Raw genomic sequence first — 6,863 nt, forward strand, 5'->3', positions numbered from 1 at the left:
ACACCGGGGGCGAGGGGGCCGGATGTTATACACTTGGGGCGTGGGGCCGGATGTTATACACCGGGGGCGAGGGGGCCGGATGTTATACAACGGGGGCGAGGGGGCCAGATGTTATACACTGAAGGGAGAGGGGCTGGATGTTATACAACGGGTACGAGGGGGCCAGATGTTATACACTGGAGGGAGAGGGGCTGGATGTTATACAACGGGTACGAGGGGGCCAGATGTTATACACTGGAGGGAGAGGGGCTGGATGTTATACACCTGGGGCGTGGGGCCGGATGTTATACAACGGGGGCGAGGGGACCGGATGTTATACAACGGGGGCGAGGGGGCCAGATGTTATACACTGGAGGGAGAGGGGCTGGATGTTATACACCTGGGGCGTGGGGCCGGATGTTATACAACGGGGGCGAGGGGGCCAGATGTTATACACTGGAGGGAGAGGGGCTGGATGTTATACACCTGGGGCGTGGGGCTGGATGTTATACAACGGGGGCGAGGGGACCGGATGTTATACAACGGGGGCGAGGGGGCCAGATGTTATACACTGGAGGGAGAGGGGCTGGATGTTATACACCAGGGGCGAAGGGGACTGAATGAAAAACCTGAAGTCAATGATTAGGAGGCGTGAGCCAATTCTTTTATCTACATAATGTATCTATCTGTAAATTATATTTTTCAATTTCACATTCTGATGTCAGAGCCTGATGATTTTACAGAAATGAGCGACACTACTTACAGTTATGTATTCATGAATAAGCAGTCTGCTATTGGTTGTTTGTTTTTTTGGAGGCAATTATTTTTCTTTTGCAAATATCACTGAATCAATGACGGTGTGGTGCTCGCCTGCTTATTTTTAAAAAAGAGGTTCTTTAGCACAAGTACCTTATCCATCTGTTTTGTCTAAACTAAGTGCCCATGGGATTTTTCTGCATTTTTCACAAATGCTGCGTTTTTTGTTGCATGAAGCAGATAAAGAAGGGGGCTGAAGGCAAGTGCAGCTAGAAGGAAGCCCCACATGACCGGGATTGGCCAGGAGGGTGCAATTTTTAAAACAAAGGGTTCAGGATTGGGTATAAGCATGGAGGGGCGGGCATTTAATAAAGGGGGAGGGGGGGAGTATATTAAGGAAAGTGCGAGAAAATAGTCTGTCCAGCAGGGGAGTCATAAGTGAAAGTAGTGAAAGTGCACAGAGTAAGAAAAATTTCCAACTTACCCATTGTTTGCGGATACTACCTGGCATTATGGAGGCGGTTGACTCCCTGATCACCAGGCTGAGAGACGCAGCGAGATCCAGGCGTGGAGGGTGGCTTGAATCCCAGCGGTCCGAATTGCTGGGGAATGCCAGGGTGAAAGAATCGCCGTCGGGGTCAGGTAGAAGCACCAGGAGAACGCGGCCCCCCAAGAGGCTTTCACCGGAGATTGCCGGCACGTGCAGCAGGCGCAGGCTGCGGAGCCCCTCAGGGGACCCTGCGTCTGGTGAGCATAGCGGCGGAATCCCCCGCCGCCGCGCCCGCCACGGCAGGAATCCGCCCAGCCGGCCTGCGGGCGCTGCCATCAGCGTGTCGCGGTCAGCGACTGAAGTTACGCCCCCACCGGATGTGCGGCCTGCTCCGGCGGTGCGCCGCAGTAACAGAGCCTGGGCCGCGCCGGAAGCAAGGCCCGCGCTACAGCAGCGTCATCAGAGTGCAGCCTGCGTCATCGCCGGTGCCGGCGGTACGTGACAGGGCCGCACAGGAAGTGAGCGGTGGGCACAGATATCTATCTCCCGCAACAAGAGCCAGCAGCGAATCATGGCGCCGGGTTTCAAATAAAAAGGGGGCCAGAGGGACCGGAGGGACCAGCAGCACGGCAGGCACACCTGGCGATGTACCAGTCGAGGTGCCTGTTAGACAGAGCAGCAGGAGCAGACAGCACAGCGTATACCTGTAGTGTTGCTGGTGGGGAGTGAATCGGCAAGGTCGGCGGTGGGTGCAGAGGGGGCAACTTCGGGCGTATCGGTGTCTGTGCAGACAGAAAAGGATAAAGCGGATGCCTTAAGATTGGATTACAGGGCAAAAGGGGAGGTATATGTGCGCTTTGAGGGGCCGTTGGGGGCACACTTGAAGAAAGAGGTTAAAGAAAAAATCTGGCGGGATGAATATGTTGAAATTTTTTCCCTTCTTCCGTTGGAAAAGTTTATTCTGGATAAGGGAAAAAAGGACGGCAGTAGAAAAGAGGAGGAAGAGAAGCGTAGGTGGAAGTTGATTCCTCAGACGTTTGTCAATTGGTTGCAAGCTTTTGCAATAATGGCTAGCGTCATTGGAGAAAAAGCTCCGGATAATTGCTCGGGTTTATTTTGCTACCTAGATGCTATTGGGGAGGCTCATCGTACTTATGGGGGTCAGACATGGTTACGATACGATGAGCAATTTCCACAGCGGAAGGCAGTCCGCCCGGAGATTAGATGGGATCAAAAGGACATAGGGTTGTGGCTGAAGGTTATGGCTCCGGCGAGGTATGGGAAGTCCTTTCACAGGAGCGGCAGTAGTGGGAACCAATCAGCAGGACACGGGGGAAGTAGCCAAGGGGCACAAAGCTATAGGAAGGAAACTTGTTGGCAATTTAATGATGGGCAATGTAAGAACGGGAACTCCTGCAAATTTAAACATGTGTGCTCCCATTGTAACGGAAGTTCACATGGAGCATCTAAATGCTTTAAGAAGGGTAAGGGAAAGCTGCCAGTGTGTACCGGTCAAGGGGGTGACTCCAGTGAGGCTTCACGAGATGGCCCCCTTTCTAAGTAGGTTTTCCGGATCAGTTGAAGGCTAAGGTCATTTCAGATGTTTTTTTGGAGGGTTTTAGAATTCCTCCTCCTGATCACGAGGTCCCCTTTTCTGTTAAGAATTTGATGTCGGCTTCCCTTCATCCGGAGGTGGTTAGTGTGAAGCTGGCAAAAGAGGTTGAATTGGGTAGGATGGCTGGACCGTTTCAGGAATTACCTAGTAGTAAGGTGATTATTTCGCTGTTGGGGGTTGTGCCCAAGAAAGAGCTGAATAAGTTTTGTTTTATTTATTTATTTATTTGTCGTACCCTAAGGGGCTTTCCGTGAATGATAGCATTGCGCAAGAATTGTGTTCGGTTGAATATACATCATTCGATGCGGCGGTGCAATGGGTACGGAGATACAGGCCAGGATCGTTGCTAGCTAAGACTGATATTGAGTCGGCTTTTAGGTTGCTGCCAGTTCACCCGGATAGTATCCCGTTGTTAGGTTGTTTTTTGAAAGGGAAATATTATGTGGATAGGTGTTTGCCAATGGGTTGCGCAATTTCGTGTTCTTTGTTTGAAACGTTTAGTACCTTTTTGGAATGGGTGGTGAGGGGCTTGGCATCAGTTCAGTCGGTCATTCATTATTTGGATGACTTTTTGTTTATAGGTCCTCCGCAATCGTTGTTGTGTAGGAATTTGTTAGGTACTATGGTGTGTGTAGCGGATCATCTTGGCGTACCATTGGCGGAAGAAAAAACAGAAGGACCTTGTACCATTTTAATTTTTTTGGGCATATTAATAGATTCGGAGAGGATGGAGTGTCGGTTGCCTAACGATAAATTGAGTCTGCTCAAGCTAGAAGTGGATAGAGTCAGGAGGTTGCATAAGGTGACGCTGAAGGAGTTACAATCACTGTTAGGTCGTTTGAATTTTGCTTGCAGGATTATTATGCCAATGGGCAGAATATTTTGTCGCAGGTTGTCAGGGGCAACAGCAGGAGTGCGTGCGCCGCATCATTTCATTCATTTAAATAAGGACCACAAGGAGGATTTGAAGGTTTGGAAGTTGTTTTTGGAAAATTATAACGGCAGGTCGTTAATTCAGCAGAGTTTTTGAGCAGTTTTGATTGTGAGATTTTTACAGATGCTGCGGGAGGTGCTGGTTATGGAGCTTACTGGAAGGGGCGTTGGAGTGTTGGAGTATGACCGAGTCTGTGGCAGGAGAGGGGTCTTACGAGGAACCTGGCGTTTTTGGAATTGTTTCCTATCGTAGTTGCGGTTTCAATTTGGGGAGAGTGTTTTGCGAACAGGAGAATACGGTTTCATTGCGATAATATGGGAGTGGTGTCTGTAATTAACAGCTTGTCGGCTTCATCTCAGCCTCTGATTGGGCTGCTGAGGGAACTAGTTCTCTGTTGTCTTAATTTGAACACTTGGATTACGGCAGTCCATGTTCCAGGTGTGCAAAATTCCATAGCAGATGCCTTGTCTCGTTTCCAGTGGGATCGTTTCCGGGCGCTAGCACCAGAGGCGGTGGACGTGGGCAGGAATGCCCTTCGCATCTGTGGCAGCTGGTTATGGAGGAGCGGGACGGTTAATTCAGGAATCCATTACAAGGCAGACCTGGGCATCATACGAGGCATCGTGGCGAGTATGGCAAAGTTGGTTACTGCAGTGGGGCTTCGTGGAGAATGACGGCGATAGAGTGATGGCGGTGTTGTTTCTTGTGGGAAGGGCAACGGAGATTGGGTGGTCTGTTTCAAAAGTGGGCAAATTCGTTGCAGGTCTAGCGTTTGGTTTTAAATTGCAAGGAAAAAAAAGATGTTACGAAGTCCTTTTTAGTGAAGCAAGCACTTAGGGGCTTTAGGAGAGGGGGCAAGGTTTTAGATAAAAGAAGACCGGTGTCTTTTAGCATCTTGGAAAGGTTGGGTTTAGTGTTGGATAATATATGTTGTTCAGTTTTTGAAGCTACACTGTTTAGGTTGGCTTTTTCATTGGCGGTTTGTGGTGCGCTGAGATTAAGCGAGTTGGTGGCACCGAGCAGGAACAGGGTTGGGGTTTTGTTTGCAGAAGATGTTAGCTGTTGGGCTAGGGGCAAAAATACATTGTGTGCACATACCCACATATTCATAAATCCACAGGTGGCAGACTTTTTTCAAGCAATTTTTAAATAAAACAAATTCTCTCCAAAAACTCAGTGAGTACATAGTATTTGGTATCTGATAGGGTGGGCGCTAGTATTCGATGTCTGATAGGGTGCCCCGTAGTATTCGGTGTCTGATAGGGTGCCCCATAGCATTCGTTGTCTGATAGGGTGGCACATAGCATTCAGTGTATGAGCTCCTTTGGCATAAGTTTGTCTATTACATCATCTTTGTATGTTCATCCAATCATTATTACACCAGCATTAACTACTATAATACTGCCCCCTATTGAAGATTTTCTAAATCTGACGGTACTGCTTCTTTTCTAATTTTATAAAACTCTTCATTATTATTTTTCCGGCACAATAACTGCATTTTGCTTAGTCTTTTTCCCAGGAAACCCCCATTATTTGCTATCAGACGGGCTCTGACCGTCACTCGCACACAACTGGGACCTTTGCCAAACATTTCCTCTCAGGTTTCTCTGCAGCCGGAGACACAGCCGACCTCATTTATAACCACAGAATAGCTGTACTGACATTTTCTTTCTTATGAAACAATAATTAGTGTAAAACCTCAAGGGAAACTTGAGGCAAATGTTATATTTATAAAGTGGACTTATAATAAAAGTTTATTAAGGTGAATGAAAGCGGAGGGTCTGTAGTCCTCATCTCTAGAAATTCACTCACTAACTCACAATATAGCGATGGAGAAAAGTCTAAAGGGATTCAGGTTTAGTGATCGATTGGGGTGAATCAGCTCTGTGAAATAATATTCCTCGCTATTATTGGGGATGCACCGAGTATCGCGGGTCTTCTAGTGACATGTTTGAATCCCCACTGCCGTATTTTTCACAGCTGTTAGCCACAGAACATGCGATGATTGCCTGACAAACACGGGCAATCCCCACATATTTTGTGTTCACTTTAATCAATAGATCTTGGAATGATAATTTCTACAATTGGATGTGTTTAAATAAAATGTTCCTGTGCTGAGATAATCTTATACATGTGCCCCTGCTGTGTACTGTGTAATGGCTGTGTCTGACTGTGCAGCTCCTGGGCAGAGGGGGAAGCAAAAGAGTATACAGACAGGACAGCACAGGATCACAGCTGATTCTTTTTGTGAGGTAAAACATTTCCCTGCCTGTTTTTAAACAATGTTTTTCCTCAAAGAAAGAATCATTTGCGATCCCCTGCTGTAATGTCTGTATACTCTTTTGCTTCCTCTCCTGCCCAGGAGCGGTGGTATGATCAGACCATGTTCCGTACACGTAACAAAGTAGCACTCTGTAACGCTAAGAATGCGAACATGAAATATATGAAATATGAATAGCATTACTGCTGTAGAACATAGAGACAAATGAGAAATCTTTTTCTTTTTTTTTTTTCATGCTCCGTGCACGGTCGGACACAGTCATTACACAGGGGCACAATTATAAGATTATCTCAGCACAGGAACATTTTATTTAAACACATTCAATTATGGAAATTATAATTATTCCAAGATCTATTAAAGGGATTGTCCACTACTTTATATGATCCCCCAATGTATTCCCCCAGGGCCCAGTAGTGTTTCTGTAAATACCTTGTGGTGCCTTTTCTGCCTGTGAGCGGCGCTATCACTGGCCGCTCACAGGCATCACGTGACCCCCGGCTGCATCCGCTGACGTCACGACAAGTCCAGGCTGCAGCCGAGGGTCCCTCTTCCGCGTTCCACCGGTGGCTGCTGGGTTGTGGGCAGGGTTACCCTCTCCTCATTCACTGGGAAAACGCGCGGTGGATGCTGGGTGTGACACATGGGGTAACCCCGCCCAGCGTCCACCGCGGGGAATGTGTCACTGATGTCACACCTCACTTGACGTGACATCAGTGACGGGTCACGTGATGCCTCTGAGCGGCCACCGATAGCGCCGCTCAGAGGCAGAAAAAGCACCGCAAGGTATTTACAAAAACACATCTGAGCC

This window comes from Phyllobates terribilis, unplaced genomic scaffold, assembly GCF_046119375.1.
Source record: "Phyllobates terribilis strain yellow unplaced genomic scaffold, ASM4611937v1 Scaffold_8__6_contigs__length_399053987, whole genome shotgun sequence".
NCBI classification, from domain to species: Eukaryota; Metazoa; Chordata; class Amphibia; order Anura; family Dendrobatidae; genus Phyllobates; species Phyllobates terribilis.